At 42.4% G+C, this 20,464-nt stretch overlaps 5 non-coding genes across 5 annotated transcripts; all 5 read left to right on the forward strand.

Annotated features, from left to right (window-relative positions):
- The first annotated feature begins 3,823 nt into the window (after positions 1-3,823).
- On the forward strand, positions 3,824-3,896 carry trnak-cuu (transfer RNA lysine (anticodon CUU)). Its single transcript has one exon. It is a non-coding gene; the product is annotated as a tRNA-Lys (tRNA).
- A 258-nt stretch (positions 3,897-4,154) lies between these two features.
- On the forward strand, positions 4,155-4,228 carry trnan-guu (transfer RNA asparagine (anticodon GUU)). The gene has a single exon. It is a non-coding gene; the product is annotated as a tRNA-Asn (tRNA).
- A 6,378-nt stretch (positions 4,229-10,606) lies between these two features.
- Positions 10,607-10,678, forward strand: trnap-ugg (transfer RNA proline (anticodon UGG)). Its single transcript has one exon. It is a non-coding gene; the product is annotated as a tRNA-Pro (tRNA).
- A 229-nt stretch (positions 10,679-10,907) lies between these two features.
- On the forward strand, positions 10,908-10,980 carry trnaf-gaa (transfer RNA phenylalanine (anticodon GAA)). The gene has a single exon. It is a non-coding gene; the product is annotated as a tRNA-Phe (tRNA).
- Positions 10,981-11,081: 101 nt separating this feature from the next.
- trnaq-cug (transfer RNA glutamine (anticodon CUG)) lies at positions 11,082-11,153 on the forward strand. The gene has a single exon. It is a non-coding gene; the product is annotated as a tRNA-Gln (tRNA).
- Positions 11,154-20,464: the final 9,311 nt, after the last annotated feature.

A 20,464-nucleotide genomic window follows, 5' to 3' on the forward strand; every position in this document is an offset into this window, starting at 1 on the left:
GAGGTGTGTCGTGTTTGTTAAAAACAAAATGCACATTTTGACCGCAATAACCACTACACGTGGCTTGCGAATCAATGGGTAGTGGGGACTTTTCAGTGCATCATATCCATTATTCGGCGGAGGCCTCTTAAGTGTTTCGACAGCATTGTTTAAAATGACAAATTGTGACTAACTGTGACCCTCAGTGACCTTTGTTTCATCTCATCTTCCAGTATGTGATTAAGCACATTGTGTTGAACAACATAGCATGATCTTTAAACGTAAAATGCATGTTTTGATACAAAAATAAGCCTCCGAGATAACACATACACGTTGCCTGTCAGTTACAATTTAAGGAGGGAACTTCCTGGTTACTGTGTAGTCTGTTCAGCGGAGGCCAAATAGCTGTTTCAACGGCAATTCATAAAATGACTAAAAATGAATCCAAATGTTGTTTATTTGCATTGATCTTCCAGTATGTGATTAGGTACACTGTGTTGCACGACATACTATGTGCATTAGTCACAGTATGCATATTTGGGCCTAAGGTTGACATCCGAAATATCCCCTACACGTGGCATGCAAATAAATCTGTAGCGGGGACATTTCAGTGCTTCATATCCATTATTCGGCAGATGCCTCATAAGTGTTTCGGCGGCATTGTTTAAAATTACAAATTGTGACTAACTGTTACCTTCAGTGACCTTTGTTTCATCTCGTCTTCCAGTATGTGATTAGGTACACTGTGTTGCATGACATACTGTGTGCATTTGTCACAGTATGCATATTTGGGCCTAAGGTTGACATCCAAAATAACCATTACACATGGCTTGCCAATCAATGAGGCTTATTTACAAAAATAAGCCTTCTTGATAACACAAACACGTGGCCTGTCAGTTACAATGGTAAGAGGGAACTTCCTGGTTGCTGTGTAGTCTGTTCAGTGGTTGCATAGTCACTCATTTACACTACACGAGGACCTCAAGCCGCGAGACAACTGGGGGCCCGAGTGACCCCAAATTGCACAAGTGTTTGCGTCACGCCCCCAAGGGCGACATACCTCCTCAATCACTCATCACTGTTCCTGCCCATTCGTTTCAATGGGAGACACTGAGACAAAAGGCCGGATTTTTGCGGAATACTCATCCAAATCAAATACCCTTAGAAAGAAGCTAGGACCCCCAAACTTCACGTCCCGACTCGGTGGCCCGTGACGGTCGTGTGACCGAAGCCTCGAGATCCCCTGACCTCTCAAACCTCGTTTTCTGGACATCCGCTGTACAGTTTAATGAATGGGGCAGAACAAATGTTTCCAGGTATGGTGCACCGTATCGGGGGCCCCGAGGGAGGTGCAAACTCAGGGCGTCGAATGCTGACACATGGGATCCCCTGCTGTGACATATTAAAGGGCCGAAACCGTAGGCGTACAGGAAGTGGTTGATAAAAAATAAACAAAAATATTCCTTGAAAAATACAGTCACGCTTTTGTTGCTTTTTTGACCTTTGACTCACCGAACGAGGTCGTGGGGCTTAGCTCTTCAGAGACATGTTCGAGGGTGCACTAGCGAGTCGGAATCTAAAATCTCGAGACCATGCGACCCTTCGGGGGCGAACAGAAGGCCGACGAGATTTCCATTAAACGCACACGGTTGCAAACCCACTCATTTAATCTACACGAGGACCTAAAGCCGCGAGACCCCTGGGGGCCCGAGGGACCCCACATTGCACGGGAGTTTGCGACACGCCCCCACGGGCGACATACCGAAAGGGCTAAGGCCTGGAGCCCAAAAAAGTTTTTTATATTCCCAATCATATGTCACTCTCTTTGCCTATTTGTTTCAATGGGAGACACTTAGAAAAAAGCAAGACTTTTGCGGTACACTCATCCGAGTTAAAGACCCTTAGAAAGAAGCCAGGCCCCCCAAACTTCAGATCCCGACTCGGTGGCCCGTGATGGTGGATTGACCGAAGTTTCGAAATCTTCCGATGGTTTCGTGGTAGTGCGCGGGACCTGGGGTTCCACCCCCTTTGATCTGAGGCCCAGTGAGTGAAGTAGATGATCAGTGGACAGATAGTGGTTTCGTGGTAGTGGGCGTGTCTGGAGGCATGGTCCTGGCACACCCCACGCGTTCAATGGCCAGCGGGGACGAATAGCGGAAAGCAAGGACTCGACTCCCCAGCAGTAAGCTACCCCACCCTGAATGACCAGCCATTTAGCTGTGAAAGCGGCTATTTAGAAGGTTGGATTACCTCTGCGGAGGCTTACCTGAATGGGAAAAGGCTGGCGTGGACCACAAACGGTTTCGTGGACCGTGGTGGGGGGGGTGGGATTTCTCACCAGGGTCTCCATGGCTCTTGGGCGCCCCAAGAGGTGTCCACTCACCCACTATATGGGGTTAGCTATAAGTGTGGTGGTATTACCCCTGGGTAAGTGTAAATGGGTGTTGCGTGATCTATTCAGCGACTACCGGGGATCATTTTTCGGTGAGACGATCCATCGCCCCCACTATGCGCCATATGGCAGTTTATTGGGGAAATGGGGAATGGGGAAATTTCCACGAACCAATGTTAATTTCGTTGACGAAAACTATGACGAAAAGTATTCATTAACAACATGTTTTCACTGACGAAAACGAGACGATAACTAAATAAAAATGAATGCATGATAACGAAAACTGTAATAAAACTATACTGACATTTTCGTCAACTAATAAAAACGAGACAAAAATATTCTTGTCCCACCTGGCGGACATCCGTTTGCGCGCATGTGCTTATCTCATATAAACGGTAGAGAGAAGTCTCTGGGAGAAGGGGAAGCACACACGTGTATTCTGTGTCTCCACGCGGTTTACAAAGCGTCTTATTTTCCTTCACGATCGCTGGTAAAACGCCGCAAACTTGAAGCGCGACTGCAGGTGAGTCACCCCGAAACACATTACGAGGGCAGCACAAAGGTTTTTATATGCCTATGTTAACTTAACACGAGCTGCTGCATAACGTGAAATGCAACATAAAGTCAGCAAAAAGAAACCAGCGCTGTCCTCTACTGATTATAGAAGTGATGAAGTGAGTCAAACTGTACATTCGAACCAAGTATGTAACATGTTTGCATGATTAAAGAAATGTAATACAATTTATATAATATGTCTTTTTGAAAGCTATTTCTCATTCATTGCTGTATCAAGCAAAGACAGTGCAGCTCTTTCTTCAAAGAGGCATGCCATGAGCCAATAGCCTTTGAGTGTGAGCCCTGTCAGAGCGTTTCATTGGTTGAATGAACTGAATGAATACGCCCTACTTAAAGAGTCAATTGAGTCAAATGGGATTGAATGAACTGGAACATGTCGTTCATGGTCTAATATTCTGTTTTCCAACAATGCAAATCTAGTTTCTGAACTTTTCTGAAAAATAAAGGTAATGACCAGGTTTAATTTCATTTTAAGGTGAAGTAAATTATGTCAAAACAGTTGAATCTTTGTATGGAATATTTATTTACTTTAAGTAAATGATTTAAACCATTTAGATTTTAGTAGACTAAATATAATGTATATTTATTCGACTAAAGTGTTATTCATATTTCGTCGACTAAAACTAGACTAAAACTAAAATGATGGGGTTGACTAAAATGTGACTAAAACTAAATTGCATTTTCGTCAAAAGACTATGACTAAAACTAAATCAAAATTTGCTGTCAAAATGAACCCACTGAAAGTGCTTCCTGAGTGAATTACCAACTCACTAGATTCCTTTAACTGCTTCCTATCTGTCGCTTTAAAGTGAGTCAATTAACTGCCAAATTTAGCCAGTGTTCCGTAGTGTCATCCTAAATCCCTGTCTGAGGTACGCCCGGCTAGCTCAGTCGGTAGAGCATGAGACTCTTAATCTCAGGGTCGTGGGTTCGAGCCCCACGTTGGGCGTGTAAGAGCCTTCAGTTCTTGGTGCTTTTCACCAGGTCAGGTGACAGGATGTTTGTGCAGCTTCTTGGTAAAATACAGAACGCGCAATGACTCTTAACCAATATGCGGCAAAAAGGGCTCTCTGAAAGCATCCGCTATATTGGCGTGTTGCGACGTATGTGGTTATGACTCTGCAAAGCTCTGCTGTTTGTTTCCAAATCAAACCAAGTCTGAGAAACAAATTCCACACCGTCCCTTGCCCGCATGTCACCTCTGTCTGTCTCTGTGGCGCAATCGGGTAGCGCGTTCGGCTGTTACCTGAAAGGTTGGTGGTTCGAGCACACCCAGGGACGCGTTAAGGTTTTTGTTGCCACATACAGCACAGCTGACGCATGTTGGATCGGCCATCGAGACGGAGGTCGCGTCACGAGGCTTTACACCAGAGCATGACTAGGAGCACCGTGATTGTGTAGGCCAACGAGAGGCTTCGTGGCGCAACGGAAGCGTCTGACTCCAGATCAGAAGATTTCTTGTTTAAATCACATCGTGGTCACTGGTTCTTTGTGCCTGGAAGCCTTGTTAGCGATGCTTTGTGGCTGCTGTCGCACTTTGACTTGACTGACTGCTGCTAGTTAACCGGTCGCCGTGACTTTGTTGCCGAATCAGAAGGAGCTTTTTGCACCTACGGGATTGTCCACTTTAACACTGTTGGACGATTAGGATGTTTTCTATGTAGAGGTGAGGTTCAAAATGTGAAGACAGTGATAAGACGTGTCGTAAAAAAAAGCTCCTCGCTGTACTTTTGAATTGTCGGCACCCGGGACACAACACTGTGTATCCAGCACATGTTACCTGAGGCCTCAGGAAGCTCTTTACAATAGAAGGTAAATACTGTGTGCTCACTTGAATTTGGATGGTGCAAAGGGGCTTAAAAGTAGGAGGAGCCCAGAAAGGCTCATAAACGAGATCAGTGGCAATTTGTTTGACCTCCTACACAGCTGCCTCACTGTGAAACAACGGGGTATTTACAAGTGAAAGAGCAGCTAAGAAACCCACCGTTTTCCAATACCGGGAGTTGAACCAGAGCCGCCTGGGTGAAAACCATGAATCCTAACGGCTAGGCCATATGGGAGACTGCAGCACCCGACTTGGAGGGGATATGCACGTCAACTGTTTTCCAGCACAGAGGAAGCATAGTAAAACCACACGTTTGAAGAGCATCGCACAAAACTCTCTATCTATCTGAGCACATGTTGACAATAAACTCGCAACAAGCAGAGGAAAACCAAGAGCCCCAAAACAGCCAGGAGACAGCGATGTGCAAAGGCAATCCGACAGAGGCGGATTCTTAAACTCTCTGATTCCTAACACGTTCACCGAGGCCCTCTGTGAGCGGAGCCGTCCAAAAGCACATTGAACTTACAGTGGTGTCACCCCACGGAAATCTTTTGTAAAAGGCGGAAGTTTTAATGCGTAGATCAAGAGAAACTCGAGCTACAACCACCAGCTCTCGAACCAGCGCGCTTCCTATGTCGCACCGCAATGTTTAAGGGGGTCATCTTTGGTGCGGGCTCCTCCGTAAACATTCCATCTGGGAGTGGCTAACGAGGTGAAGTTCTCATCCATCAACAAACTGATGCAATCAACAACTCTGAAGAGATGTTGCCACATGTTGCCACAAACAGCACAGCTGACGCATGTCTGTTCGCCCATCGGGACGGCGGTCGCGTTACGAGGCTTTACGCCAGAGCGTGACTAGGAGCACCGTGATTGTGTTGGCCAGTGGTCACCAACCCTGCTCCTGGAGATCGACCGTCCTGCAGATTGCAGCTCCAACCCTGCTTCAGCACACCTGTCTGTAATTATCAAGCTGCAAGGGAAGCTAGGTAAATCGTGGACAATTGTCCATTCATACAGATTGCCATCGGTCGACTAGGCAGACGAAGGGCTCGTTTACCTGAATTGGTAAATTTACCTGATGCCTAACTCTGCCATAGTCTTCCTCACGTCTGCAGCGCGCCTAGAGTAGGTAGTTTGCTGCACCTTGCTGCCTATTCGTGGCGCGACATCCAAAAGATGCCAAAACGTCTCGCTCGCCGCCCTTGCGTCCGCAGCGTGCCTGTAGTTGGTAGTTTGCTGCCGCTTGCTGCCGGGTGGTACGGGAGCCTCTGACATCTGCAACCTATCCTATTATTTTCATTGGTGCCTATCGTACAGAGACCCCCGAACGGCCCCGGGGAATCCGAATTACCCCGATTCAAATTATGTAGCTCCTCGCCACCCCCTCATGACATAGATTTGTCATACAAAAGCTGTTTACAGTCTTAAAAAAATACATTTTACAGTCACATGGCCCATAGAGATCAATGTGAGGGACAGAGATGTATGAAAAATAATAAAAAATACTTAATTTCATAGTCCGACCTAGCCCTATCGGTATGTCGTCGGGAGCCACGTGACGCAACTTTCTGTTAGGTTTCGGGCTCCTGTGGCCTCTGCGGGCCGTACGGGAGCCTCTGACACATGCTCCTATCCCATTATTTTCATAGGTGGCTATCGTACGATGAGCCCAGAACGGCCCCGGGGACTTCGAATGACCCCGATTCAAAATCTGAAGCTCCTAGCGGCCCCGTCATTCGGTTCCCAGAGTTTGAAGTCGGTACAACCTCGTTATGTACTTTATCGACCCTGTTTGGAGAGGTTGTGGGCCGTTTATTTTATCTGAATATGTTTTGTGATTTTTTTCGAGCACTTGCCGTACAGCGAGGGGTACGGGCTTCGGATATGTGGTGCATGAGGGTGAGTCGAACTAGCATTCGAAGCCCCGAGGTTTTTGTACAAGAATAAAGCAGTTTTTTGCTGAAAATGCTGGTGAGAGACTAATTTCTGTGAAAAGTGCGTTTGTATGCTAAATAAGCATTTTAATAGCCTGAGGTGTGCAATATACCAATGCGAGGTGCTTCTAGGACACACATCTGTAGGTTTGTCAGAAGAAAGTTGTTTGCAGTCTAAAAATTTGACCGTTTACAGTATTGTCCACTGTAAGCCTACGAGGCTACTGTCAAATAAGTTATGACTGGTACTTCCTGTGGTTTTGCCGAGTCACAGGAAGTGCCAGTCGTAACTTATTTGACGGGTCCTCATAGGTAGCTAATGTACACACCATTTTTATGCTCCTGGAGCACATCTGTGAGCTTTAATTCAGGTCATGGTGAAGGGCTGTGCCTCTCATACACCATACTGTTGGTTTAAGCCATATAACTCATTGCCAAGGATATATAATGACCCTTAATAGGCTTTGTCCATTATTTACCTATGAGGGCGACATTAAAAACGCTACGAATGTACATGCCACACATAACTTATTTGACAGGGCTCACATAGGTAGACAATGTACATCCCACTCATAACACTTTTGGCATGGCTCCCATAGGTAGCTAATGGATACACCATTTTTAAGCTTCTGTAGCACAACTCTGAGCCTTAATGCACATCATTGTGAAGGGCTGTGACTCTCAAACACTCTACTGTTGGATTAAGCTATATAACTCCTTACTTAGGCTCATAATGACCCTTAATAGGCTTTCTCCATTATTTACCTATGAGGGTTCCATTAAATAAGTTACGAATGTACATGCCACACGTAACACTTTTGGCATGGCTCCCATAGGTAGCTAATGGACACACCATGTTTAAGCCTCTGGAGCACATCTATGAGCCTTAATGCACGTCATTGTGAAGGGCTGTGACTCTCATACACTCTACTGTTGGATTAAGCTATATAACTCCTTACTTAGGTTTATAATGACCCTTAATAGGCTTTGTCCATTATTTACCTATGAGGGTCCCATTAAATAAGTTACGAATGTACATGCCACACATAAAACTTTTGGCACGGCTCCCATAGGTAGCTAATGGACACACCATTTTTAAGCTTCTGGAGCACAACTACGAGCTTTATTGTACATCATTGTGAAGGAATGTATCTTCTGTGTACAATATTATTGGTTTTACCTGAATAACTCATTGCCAAAGCAAATAATGGTAATTTAGAGGCTTTGTACATTCGCCACGTATGAGGGCCCCTTCAAATAAGATACAGATGTAAGAAATAGCCATGTGTGACAAAGCGCTAAGGATTCTCAAACTGTAGCACAAAATCACAATTCACAAAAATGCATCCCACTAATTACCTGTCACATAGGAGGCGAATTTACACAGATTTAAGCCTGTAGAGCACAATATTGAGCTTTAATGTACATTATCATGAAGGAATGTGTCTCCATAGGCTTTGTTCATTATTTACCTATGAGGCTCCCATTAAATAGTTTACGAATGTACATGCCACACATATTTTGTTGCGGTTAAAATGCGGTTTGAAAAAGTCTCTCATGCAGGCTTCTTCATTTCGTAGCCAGAAAGACCCTCTTGAATGAGCAAACTGAACAAAATTGGGCCTCAATTCTTTTTTCAAGAATAAGATACTTCGAGGTGACCGAGAACCACGGTACTCGATATCCCGGCTTGGGAGACCCCCACGGTATACCGTGCCGAGTATTAAGACCTTGTGACCTTTGACCCCTGTATTCCAGAGCATACATTCGCAACCTATATGTAGGCTGCTGGTGTCTTTTTGGGCAAAGTGAGAGGTCAACGAGGGGCGCGGAACTCCAGAACACAACCCAGGGCCCCGTGACGAGGCATATACGTGAATTGCAGGTCGATCAGACTTTTCTGTCCCATTTGTCCACCGTGAGCTCATGAAAATGAATGGGATAGGTTAAGAGTGTCGGCAGCAGCCGTTGGGCCGCAGTGGGATCAAGGGGCCCCAAACTTTATATTCTGGTAGTCTGTTGGCCCATGTTTCACATACCGAGAGAGTGGCTTACTAGAACCTAGGGAACATTTTCTAGTGCTTTTTCTTGTTTGAAAAGTGTTTTGTACATTAGTAGCCTACTGACCGACTGTCAAATAAGTTACGACTGGGACTTCCTGTGACTCAGCAAAACCACCGGAAGTCCCAGTCGTAACTTATTTGACAGTAGCCGTTTAGTCTAACGGTGGACAATGCTGTAAACGGTCAATTTTTCATACTGTAAACCCATTTTCTTGTGACAAACCTACAGATATGTATCCTAGAAGCACCCCGTATAGGTATATTGCACACTTCAGGCTGTCAAAATGCTCACGTGTTGCACAAATGCACTTTTCACAGAAATAAATCTCTGACCAGCATTTTCAGCAATATTCTGCTTTATTTTTGAACAAAAACCTTGGGGCTTCGAACCTTGCCCTCGCTGTATGGCAAGTGCTCGAAAAAAAATCACAAAAAATATTCCAGAAAAATAAACGGCCCGCAACGTCCCCAAAACGTGCAATATATTACATAACGAGGCCATACCGACTTCAAACTCTGGGAACCGAATGAGGGGGCCGCAAGGAGCTATAGAATTTGAATCTGGGTCACTTGAAGACTCCCTGGCCGTTCCGGGGTCATCGTACGATAGCCACCTATGAGAGAAATAGGATATGTTGCAGGTGTCAGAGGCTCCCGTATGGGCCGCGGAGGCCCCAGGAGCCCGAAACATTACAGAAAGTTGCGTCACGTGACTCTCGACGTCATACCCATAGGGCTTGGTCGCGAAGTGAAATTAAATATTTTTTCTAATTTTACATACATCTCCCTGCCTCTAGTGGTTCTCTATGGGCCCGCAAACCCCCTCGCACGTTGGCTCGGGTATCCGACGTCTATCCGACAGAAACCTCCCCTAAGCACGAATGAGCAAGGTCACTAAGGACGCCCGGCTCCTCTAGGGGGCGCCACGGCCGGGAGGGAGAGAAAAAAGAAAGATGGGTGGCGAGCGAGACATTTAGGCTTCTTTTGGATGTCGCGCCACGCATAGGCAGCAAGGGGCAGCAAACTACCAACTCTAGGCGCTCTGCGGACGCAAGGGTGGCAAGCGAGATGTTTTGGCATCTTTTGGATGTCGCGCCACGCATAGGCAGCAAGGGGCAGCAAACTACCAACTCTAAACAACAAATTGCCCATGTCTGAGACGTTCATGTGATTGCAAACAAACACACTAAAAAAAAAAACATTTGGGCAGAGAGATTTTTCATGCCCAGGGCTAAGGACTTATTTTGAAAATTGCTCAACACTAAGGGTGGATAATGCTTTTCAAGAAACTAGAGGAAAGCACAAAGAGACGCACCACAGCACACGTGCACACTGGCTTATTGAAAATGCAAGTAACACTGCAAGTAAACGTGTGGAATCTTAAGTGACAACTCGATTGTCTTTGGACGTGAAGCTCCTGCATCACGTTGCTCTGTGTAAGAGCAACGCATGTACCATGTGGGAGACTCTTGTCATTTGTGTCGAGGTGCCACAGCGAGGAGTGACACGGGACCCTGATAGCATTTTGTGAATGAACATATGAGCAGGAATCAACACGAAGACCTTTTTCTGCAGCGGTGAGCCTCGACAGGTAGCATAGGGAGGGCTAAGGCGCACAAAGGCGTGAAGGAGGCTCCAAAAGCCACTGACGTGGAGAATGCGGGCGTCGGTCCCACTACTTCTCGCATGCTAAGCGAGCGCTCTACCATTTGAGCTAATTACCCGGCGTTGTCTCCGAAAGACGCTCGTTGCCTCGGCTCAATGAAACGGGGCTCACAGGCGGTGGAAATACCTTTCCCACGGGGCTGGACATCACAATTACTCCACACCGCTTGGCTCGTTGGTCTAGGGGTATGATTCCCGCTTTGGGTGCGAGAGATCCCGGGTTCAAATCCCGGACGAGCCCTGCTTTAGGCCTTCCACCTCACGGTACGACGCTCAAAGAGCGCTATGGCAATCCAGAAGGTGAAAACATGAGCCTCGTGGCCAGTTAGCTCAGTTGGTTAGAGCGTGGTCTTAAAAACGCCAAGGTTCTTTCCCCATACGGGCCATTGACTTTTCTCTTGCATCCTGTCCATCGCTCATGGCTACTGCGCCTGAGGTCGTTCGCGGACAGGCCTGCGCAAGTCGACATGGCCGAAATAGCTCAGTTGGGAGAGCGTTAGACTGAAGATCTAAAGGTCCCTGGTTCGATCCCGGGTTTCGGCAAGCGTTACTCTGTCCGTCGCGTTAGAGCAGAGCTCTTTGCCGTCACCAGACCGAGCGGCCTTTACTCTGCGATCTGGCGGGTCGGCAACCGTTAGACACTGGGTTCCATGGTGTAATGGTTAGCACTCTGGACTCTGAATCCAGCGATCCGAGTTCAAATCTCGGTGGGACCTCTCACCGGAACTTCTCCCTTTTTTGGGGGTCCATGCGGAACACCGTCAGAGGGATTGTTAACGCCCCACCGTTTGAGCCTTTCTCCTAGAACGTTTGCGCTGTTAACGAAGCACGAGTGAAGTTCATCCATGTTTATGTGCAGGAGTAGGGTTGTACTTGTGGAACGATGAACCACATAGAAGATGGAGGGTACAGCAGAACAAATTGCCCATGTCTGAGACGTTAATGTGATTGCAAACAAACACACACACACACAAAAAAAAACATTTGGGCAGAGAGATTTTCCATGCCCAGGGCTAAGGACTTATTTTGACAATTGCTCAACACTAAGGGTGGATAACGCTTTTCAATAAACTACAGGAAAGCGCAAAGAGATGCTCCACAGCACACGTGCGCACTGGCTTATTGAAAATGCAAGTAACACTGCAAGAAAACGTGTGGAATCTTAAGTGACAACTCGATTGTCTTTGGACGTGAAGCTCCTGCATCACGTTGCTCTGGGTAAAAGCAATGCACGTACCATATGGGAGACTCTTGTCATGTGTGTCGAGGTGCCACAGCGAGGAGCGACACCGGACCCTGATGGCGTTTTGTGACTGAACATATGAGCAGGAATCAACACGAAGACCTTTTTCTGCAGCGGTGAGCCTCGACAGGTAGCATAGGGAGGGCTAAGACGCACGAAGGCGTGAAGGAGGCTCCAAAAGCCACTAACGTGGAGAATGCGGGCGTCGGTCCCGCTACCTCTCGCTTGCGCTTACTGTTTCCCACTGGCTGAGCCAAGTAAGCCCAAAGTAAGCCCACATGAGCAATCACGTTTCTCTCTGGGGCTTACTTTTGACCAATTGTGTTTCTCTACGGGGCTTACTTTTGACCAATCGCGTTTCTCTATGGGGCTTACTTCTGACCAATCGCGTTTCTCTTCTCTGGCTTACTGTGGACCAATCGCTTTTCTCTCCTGTTGCTTACTTTTGACTGATCACCGACCGCTGCGCTGTTATTGTCATCTTTGCAAAAAGTAAGGCTATGGTTTACTTAATTATTGAATAACTTTTCCCATTATTAATATAGAACAAAACATTCGCTACTGATCAGATAAATTAAAATCAGTACAGTACAGTATAAAAACATTACACCTATGGACTGTCCCCAAGAGAGATAGTAAACCAGACATTATGTGTGTGTGTGTGTGTGTGTGTGTGTTTATTATATATTGTGTGTGTTTTATATTATATTATATATATATATATAATGCGTGTGTGTGTGCGTGCGTGCGTGCGTGTGTGTGTGGGGGGGCAATGAAATGGTGTGGTTTAAGTGTTCGGAGCTCACTGTGGCGAACAATAATTGTCTGTCCTTCGTTTTGGGTCGGGATCACAGAAACCACAACCTCTGAGTCTTTTTTTTTCCATAACGAGGTGAGCTGAATGTCATAAATTTCAACCAAACATTACACATAGTTGCACAAAAATGTACTGTAATGTATTTCCATTTATTGTCTCTGTTACAATAACAAATATAACATTACTTTTTACTGTTCAAACAAATAATAACTATTGGAAAGTTACTTTAATAAGTAAAATTATTTGATTATAAGCCTTCTCACGTGATGTTGTAGGGTTGTTGGAGTGCATTTCCGTCCAAATATTCTTCATGGTCACCCTTTTGGAATGACTCATGCTATGGTGAAGACCTTTGTTTTTCAATGGAACCCTCAGGCAGTGAGGACTCAACCTATCAACAGTGTGTTTTTAAAAGCAAAACGCATTAAGCAGAACACATTTCAAACAATTGATTGTTTGTAGATGTTTCAGTTGAAATTTATAACAATTATTCTTCCTGTAAGGAGCACCACAATTAAAGTAAAATACGTCTATGGCATAAATAAATTACTGTAAATAATGATAAATTGGTTAGCAGTTAAACAGTATATCTATTAGTAGTTAAATATTTTGATGGCTACAATTCCATTGACTGCAGATGAAGTCATAGTGCCATGTTAAGATATAAGAATACTGCTGGTCATTTCTTACAAGCATGACAGCATTACATTTACATTACTTTACATTACATTTCCTTCTTTAGGTCCTTGAAATGGAATGGCGTGCCGGATTGGGGACATATCTCCCGCTTTTTCTGCTGACATTCCTTCCATTTCTCTGGTCAACTCTGTATGTCTGCATAAAGTATAAGGTATTGATGGAAGCATTTACTGAGAATTAAATACAGACAGCAGTTTAGATATCGATACAACAATAAGGAATAAAATAAAAATGTATTTTTTTTATATATACTTAAAACTGTTACCCATCACACTTCAATGACATATTATTAAAAATAGTTACACCTTTCTTTTGAAACTTCTTTGGAGTCTTCATACTCCTTCAAGAAGCTGTTGGCAGTCTGATACGAGCAACAAGTCACAAGCCCTAGTGAGCCTGCCAGAAGTAAAACGAATGTGTTTAATCCCATTGGCCTCTTTCCATTATGCCTTGGTTTGTTGTTTCAGTTATTTCTGCGAAGAAAAAAGTTTCTAAAAAAGGATAATATGTATATGTGTGGTGTGTTCATCTGTGTTGCGTGTGTTGTACTGTATGTTCAATAGCTTTCATTATAATATGTTTAAGCTTTTTCAGGACTCATATTTTTTGAACATGCTGATATTGTTGGTCTGTTCATGTGTTGGACTTTAAAGGCAGTCCTGCATGTTCAGAAATTTGAAGAGACAATTTGCTCAAAAGTAATATGAGGTTTTATTATCAGATGTGAAAAGCTGTAACAAAGCTTTGGGTTGTCAGACGACCTCCAAAAAACCAACAACCAAAATATTCAAATACACCCATATTTATAAAGTATGTGACGTCGTTCTATCTTCTGACCCCGCCTTTGCCTTTTAAGGAGTGTTGTTCTCTTTCCACCAATCACCATACGCCACGTTTATCTGCTTAGTTCCTGAAAAATAAAACCTTCTCAAAACATACATCCTGTGGTCAGTCGCTAGTATTGAGGAATGTTCTCCAGGGACACCCTCCCCCAAGGAGTGGTCTCCTAAAAACAGTCTATTGTGGCCGGACAACACACCAACATTCTTAACATTCTTTTAGTAAAAAGAAAACACTTAATCATCTAATGTTTTTAATTATATAGCGTTGTTTCTTAATCCTATGATTCATTAAAACACATCACAACTCATGATTATACTTAGAACATATACAGTGGATTGATTCATAACATTTATTTTTCTTTGTGACTCTTTATATGTGTGTGTGTTTATCTAGATAATTTACGACTCCAACCCCCAACTTTCTCTGTTTTCTTTGTTTGCCCCAGTACTTTCCACTGAGTGAAATAGAAAGCACATGACCAAAACACACAGCTTAATGAAACAAATGAAAGAAAACACTTATTGATTATATTGATATTTAAATCATACTTTTATCTAAAAAATATTCCCACAATTCCCTCTCTTGACCTCGAAAGAGGTCACACAAAATCCTAAATCAAATGTATATGATGTGCTACTCCCTTTTGTGTATTCTATCTCTATTCCTCCATATTTCAGTAAGCACTTGTCTGTTGATGTTATTGACCTTCTATGTATAGTTCGCGGTGTGGTGCTATTACCTTCCTTACTTTTTTGTATTCCAAAAATTATCCCTACGATGGTCCCTGCAATTATCCCTAACACACAACAACTTCCAATTTTCCCACAGTTTCATTTTGTTGCTGTTATATTCACCCTCTCTAGTAATATCTTGTTATCTTTACAACATCAACACTTCTTAAAAACTTAATACCTTAAAACCTGTAAGAAAACACTTCTTAAAAATACACTGTTAAACCTGAAAATTGAAAAACATTGAAAAACACTCAAAATCACACAATAATGAAAACTTGATTATAAGGAATAAATGGTTATTTGTATGTCCACGTCCGTGAACACTTCACTCAGAATCTTTTGTACTTTCTTGAAGTCTAGTTTATCTAGACTACACCCCAGCCGGGGTACTGAGACTGTTTTTACTCTGTTATCCACACACCAATCTCTCATGTGTTTTAGGCTTTCTGTGAAACAGTCATATGTTGGTAAATCAGTGTATTGTTCTTTGGTTATTAGGTGAAAAATAATTCTGCCGTCTTCTTCTGTAGTCACTGCACATTCACCTGGTTGTTTATTTTGATCAATTACTTTCTGTGTACCGTATCGTTGTTTGAACTGTTTAGCTATACCTGCTCCGTATGCACAGTCAGCACTTACACAGTGAGCCAATGGTTCTGTGTGTGGACTTGTGAAAATGTCACCTGTTTTGTGTATAATTTGGAGCTGTTGGTGTTGTTCAATAGCAATTTCAGTGTCTGTGTTACCGTTCGCACTCTGTGTATCCTCCCTCTCTTGGACCTGAGTCCTCAGGTCCAAACCAGTGTCAGCAAGAGACCTAGAAGGGGGGTCACAAGCTACACAGGATGTTAAATGGAACCAAGTGTCTCCTTTGCCTTGGAGTTGCACACAATGTGAGGTGCGAGCTGTCACACGTATAGGTTGAGACCACCGTGGTTCATTCCACTTTCTGCGGAATTTTCTGATCCTGACCCAGTCTGTTGTGACTGGTGATGGCAGTTCCTCGGGTTGCGCTGGTACAGGAGTTACCTGATGGGAAAAGGTTCGAATCAGAGCTGTTAGTTTATCAAAATACACAGTATGTGACAATGGCTGCACTGTGTCCTCTCTCAACGCCGTGGTTGGTCCTGGAAATTGACGACCTGTAAGCAATTCAAAAGGTGTAAAGCCTGAGATCCTGTTGACAGAAGAACGAATAGACATGAGAGCAATGGGTAAAGCTGACAGCCAGTTCAATTTAGTCTGTGCACAGATTTTAGCCAATTTTAGTTTAATTGTCAGGTTTAAACGTTCAACCTTACCTTGGCTGGCCGCATGGTAAACTGCACCATACGCATGTGTTAGGCCTAGAGCCTGTTCAACAATTTTCAAATGTTCATTTTTAAAATGGGTGGCATTGTCAGATCTGATACGTCGTGGGAACCCATAGTGTGGAATGTAATGGTTGATTAGACACTTTATTACGGCCGTACTGTCCTCTCGGCCGACAGGATATGCTTCTGGCCAACCAGTGAAATAATCAACAATCANTAAAAAAAATAGTTACCCTTTCTCTTTTATTGGCATATTTTCCTCAGTAAGTGGCAAGCTACGACAGATATTAGGTGTTCATCAAACAGCACTACGGTTGCGTACTAGTGGGCGTTGCTGACCTGCAGATGACTTCTTAGCTTTTGCAGGTGCCTAGTAACTTGATGAAACATTTTTGCGCGAATGGACACTCCATTGCTTTGTAACCTGCATACATTTTTCATTATACTGATTTCCCAAATAAACTTCATGGTCGAGACCTAATTTTCCAAAACGCAATAACTCAATAACTTCTAACTGTAAAAAGACATGCTGCTTTTTTTTTTTTGACGGGCTGGTGTGCGCGCAGCAGCCATCCAGACAACCAATCAGCATTCAGCAAAGAACGCTCAAAGGAGCGTTTCCACCAACCCACCCCACCCCACCCCCACACTTAAAGAGTCAGGTCGAACTGTTGCATTTTTATTTAATAGGTCTTAAAGTTGTCTGCGTGTCTTTTAATGTACGCGAAAGTTTCCAGTGTGTTTTATGGCAAATACGCATTTTTTCGCAATAAATTTGGTTTATTAAATTCAATAAATATTTAATAAAAATATATATAAATAATATATATGGACAAACTTCACTTCAACACTCGACCAATCTGGTCTCACGGCAGAGTGCCCAGACTCAAGCATCTTCTGAGGAAAAAACACAGGAACATCCACTTGGAATTTGCCCCCAAAAAAACACACATAACACAACACATTAAAAGGTAACAGAACCAACCAGGTAACTTTTTTAGCAATTAAGGTGAGTGTTTTTAAACCAAATAGTATATTAATCGTGACATAAGAAATGTCCTCCATTCTGTCTTACATTTTTTTGCACATTATTTTTTTTCTATATCATTCCAAAAAAAGAGTAATCTTAATGAATGTGCTGTGCACTTTTACAAATGTTAAGCTTCTAGTCCAAAAAATAGGTTCTAAGCTTATAGTCCTTCTGGAAGACAACAGCTAAGAACTGTCGAACTTTGCATGTATGTGTACAGCGTTTGGACAGCGTTAGGGATTTGTACACAGTACAGATTTCAGGAGTTCATAGTTATGAGGCACCAAGGCTACAAAAAAGTTTTTATTACATGCAATGGTTTTGTACTAAAATAAAGCGAAAAACATAAGTGCCAAAAAAACATCTTATGCACATGAAGAAATGTGCACATGTAAGATACAGTAAAGATCAGTATTACACCAGCCATTCACAGACACATAGTCAATAAGAACATAAGACAATAATAGAACATTATTTTATGTCAAATTGAACAAATGGAAATCAAGTTACATTCCAGTGTCTCAATTATATTGAACAAGCTACCTTCTAAATTTGAGAACATGAAGACGATGTAGTACAACCTCTGCCAGCTTCACTGCTCTGGGCATGTTATGACTGAAATAGAGAAACATTTTAAATATGACAGAAAACAAAGCACACATCCTTAATTACTTTTATTTTGTAAATCTATATCAGACTATATCGACGTTGAGTATGTGACAGTTCTAATATATGGGTGAGAGAAGGTTTATGATCAATCTATTGGTATGTTCTCTGGTAACAGTGACTTTCTTAAAGACCGAGTCTGAACAACTAAAATAATACAATATATAAGTAACTTTGGACCTGTTCTTTAAAAAATCCACATTGAACAGTCCTGATATTGTTTGTGTGACACACTGAGGTGGTGTACTCTCATTTTAAAGTGGAATGAGTCTGTGCAATCGGACAGTTTTCTTTAAATTATGATCTGAAGTTATAGAAATAATAGTACATATAGGCAATTTTGAAGTACTGTACATTAAAAAATCCACATTGAACATTCCTGATATTGTTTGTGTGACACACTGAGGTGGTGTACTCTCATTTTAAAGTGGAATGAGTCTGTGCAATCGGACAGTTTTCTTTAAATTATGATCTGAAGTTATAGATATAATAGTACATATAGGCAATTTTGAAGTACTGTACATTAAAAAATCCACATTGAACATTCCTGATATTGTTTGTGTGACACACTGAGGTGGTGTACTCTCATTTTAAAGTGGAATGAGTCTGTGCAATCGGACAGTTTTCTTTAAATTATGATCTGAAGTTATAGATATAATAGTACATATAGGCAATTTTGAAGTACTGTACATTAAAAAATCCACATTGAACATTCCTGATATTGTTTGTGTGACACACTGAGGTGGTGTACTCTCATTTTAAAGTGGAATGAGTCTGTGCAATCGGACAGTTTTCTTTAAATTATGATCTGAAGTTATAGATATAATAGTACATATAGGCAATTTTGAAGTACTGTACATTAAAAAATCCACATTGAACATTCCTGATATTGTTTGTGTGACACACTGAGGTGGTGTACTCTCATTTTAAAGTGGAATGAGTCTGTGCAATCGGACAGTTTTCTTTAAATTATGATCTGAAGTTATAGATATAATAGTACATATAGGCAATTTTGAAGTACTGTACATTAAAAAATCCACATTGAACATTCCTGATATTGTTTGTGTGACACACTGAGGTGGTGTACTCTCATTTTAAAGTGGAATGAGTCTGTGCAATCGGACAGTTTTCTTTAAATTATGATCTGAAGTTATAGATATAATAGTACATATAGGCAATTTTGAAGTACTGTACATTAAAAAATCCACATTGAACAGTCCTGATATTGTTTAGGTGACACACTGAGGTGGTATAAGAGTGTTGTAAAAAATATAAAAACTGCCTAGCAGTTTAAAAACAACTTAAAAAAGCCTAGCAACCACCTAGCAACATAACTGTCAATCTTTCCCATTTGGCCTGGGTTAAAGACTTCAATTGTAGTGCAATTGAGGTTCTTTCTTCAATACCATACATCGTTTTATGGGTAAAATTATATATACATATATTTAATTTTCTAAATGCATTTGTATTTTAATTAATTCACAATCGACAGACTGAAACCACGTTCGAAATAGATCGCTTTATTTTGAAATCCAAAAAGCCGCTTTTACCGTAATGCGCAGTATTTGCGCACATAACAAAACCGAGTGAGGGCTAGTTTGACTGTCGTTTCCGAAGTGGCGGCTGGCTTGACCGCAGTCCAGAACTACTCGTGCAACTCAAAACTGCACATCAAACAGATTCATTTTTAAGGATCCTTGATATTTACTCAATATTTGCTCAATCACTTCGCCTTTACAATGAGACGTGTGCATTAGCACGAGCTGTACATTGTGCAATGTGCATGAGGTTCAAAACAATGTATGAAGCAGTGGGCGGGGGGAATAAGGGGTGAGATCGGGGGTAAATAAATGGGACGAGAGGGGCGGCCCCCCACCTCCCGGTGTAATGTCATGAAGGAGCGGCAGGTGGAGCACTTGAGGAGGTATCATCAGATATGTATACAGTTTGCATACATCAGTAGCAGGTTTTACAAAATATTGTGGCATATTTTAGAGGACGAGTTTTGAAGAGAAGAATGTTATAGAAACAAAAATATTTAAATATTGTCTGTCTCCCTGTACGAGTATTGATTAATAAAAATAACACAATATTCTGAGTGAGACATTAGATCTGTAAAAATGCCAGCAATGCCAAGATCATGATTATGATTCCTAGGAAACACATACAAACACTGATAAAGTAAAATGTAAAAAAATAAACAAATAAATAAATAAATACATGTAAAACGATGACAATATAACACAGTATTGCGAGAAAACTAACCACAAGATAATGCACCAGTATATTTTTGAGTAGCAGGCAAAGTGTTTGACTCCACAAGTTTGAAAAAAATGGTACTGTTCTAACTTACCTCTGAAATCAAAATTTTCATTCTGCATTTATTATAATGGTAGTTCACGTTTGTGTATGTCTAGGCTCCTGAGTGTGTATTTCTTCTATATTCATTCAGTAATGAACATGTCAACCCTGAGGTTGCATTTTTCATAATTTGAATGCCCCCTACATGACTAGCCCCTGCTGTGTCCAGCCATATTCAGCACATATCACCGACCTGAATACAGCTGTCTGCTGTAGTGTAGTGAATATGCTCACTGGCACAGTGCTTTGTCCCACAGATTATCAGCAGGGGGCAAGGGTTTAGGTCTGTGTGTCTCAGTATGTGCTGATAAACAATAGCTA

This window comes from Triplophysa rosa, linkage group LG17 (genome assembly GCF_024868665.1).
Source record: "Triplophysa rosa linkage group LG17, Trosa_1v2, whole genome shotgun sequence".
NCBI lineage: Eukaryota > Metazoa > Chordata > Actinopteri > Cypriniformes > Nemacheilidae > Triplophysa > Triplophysa rosa.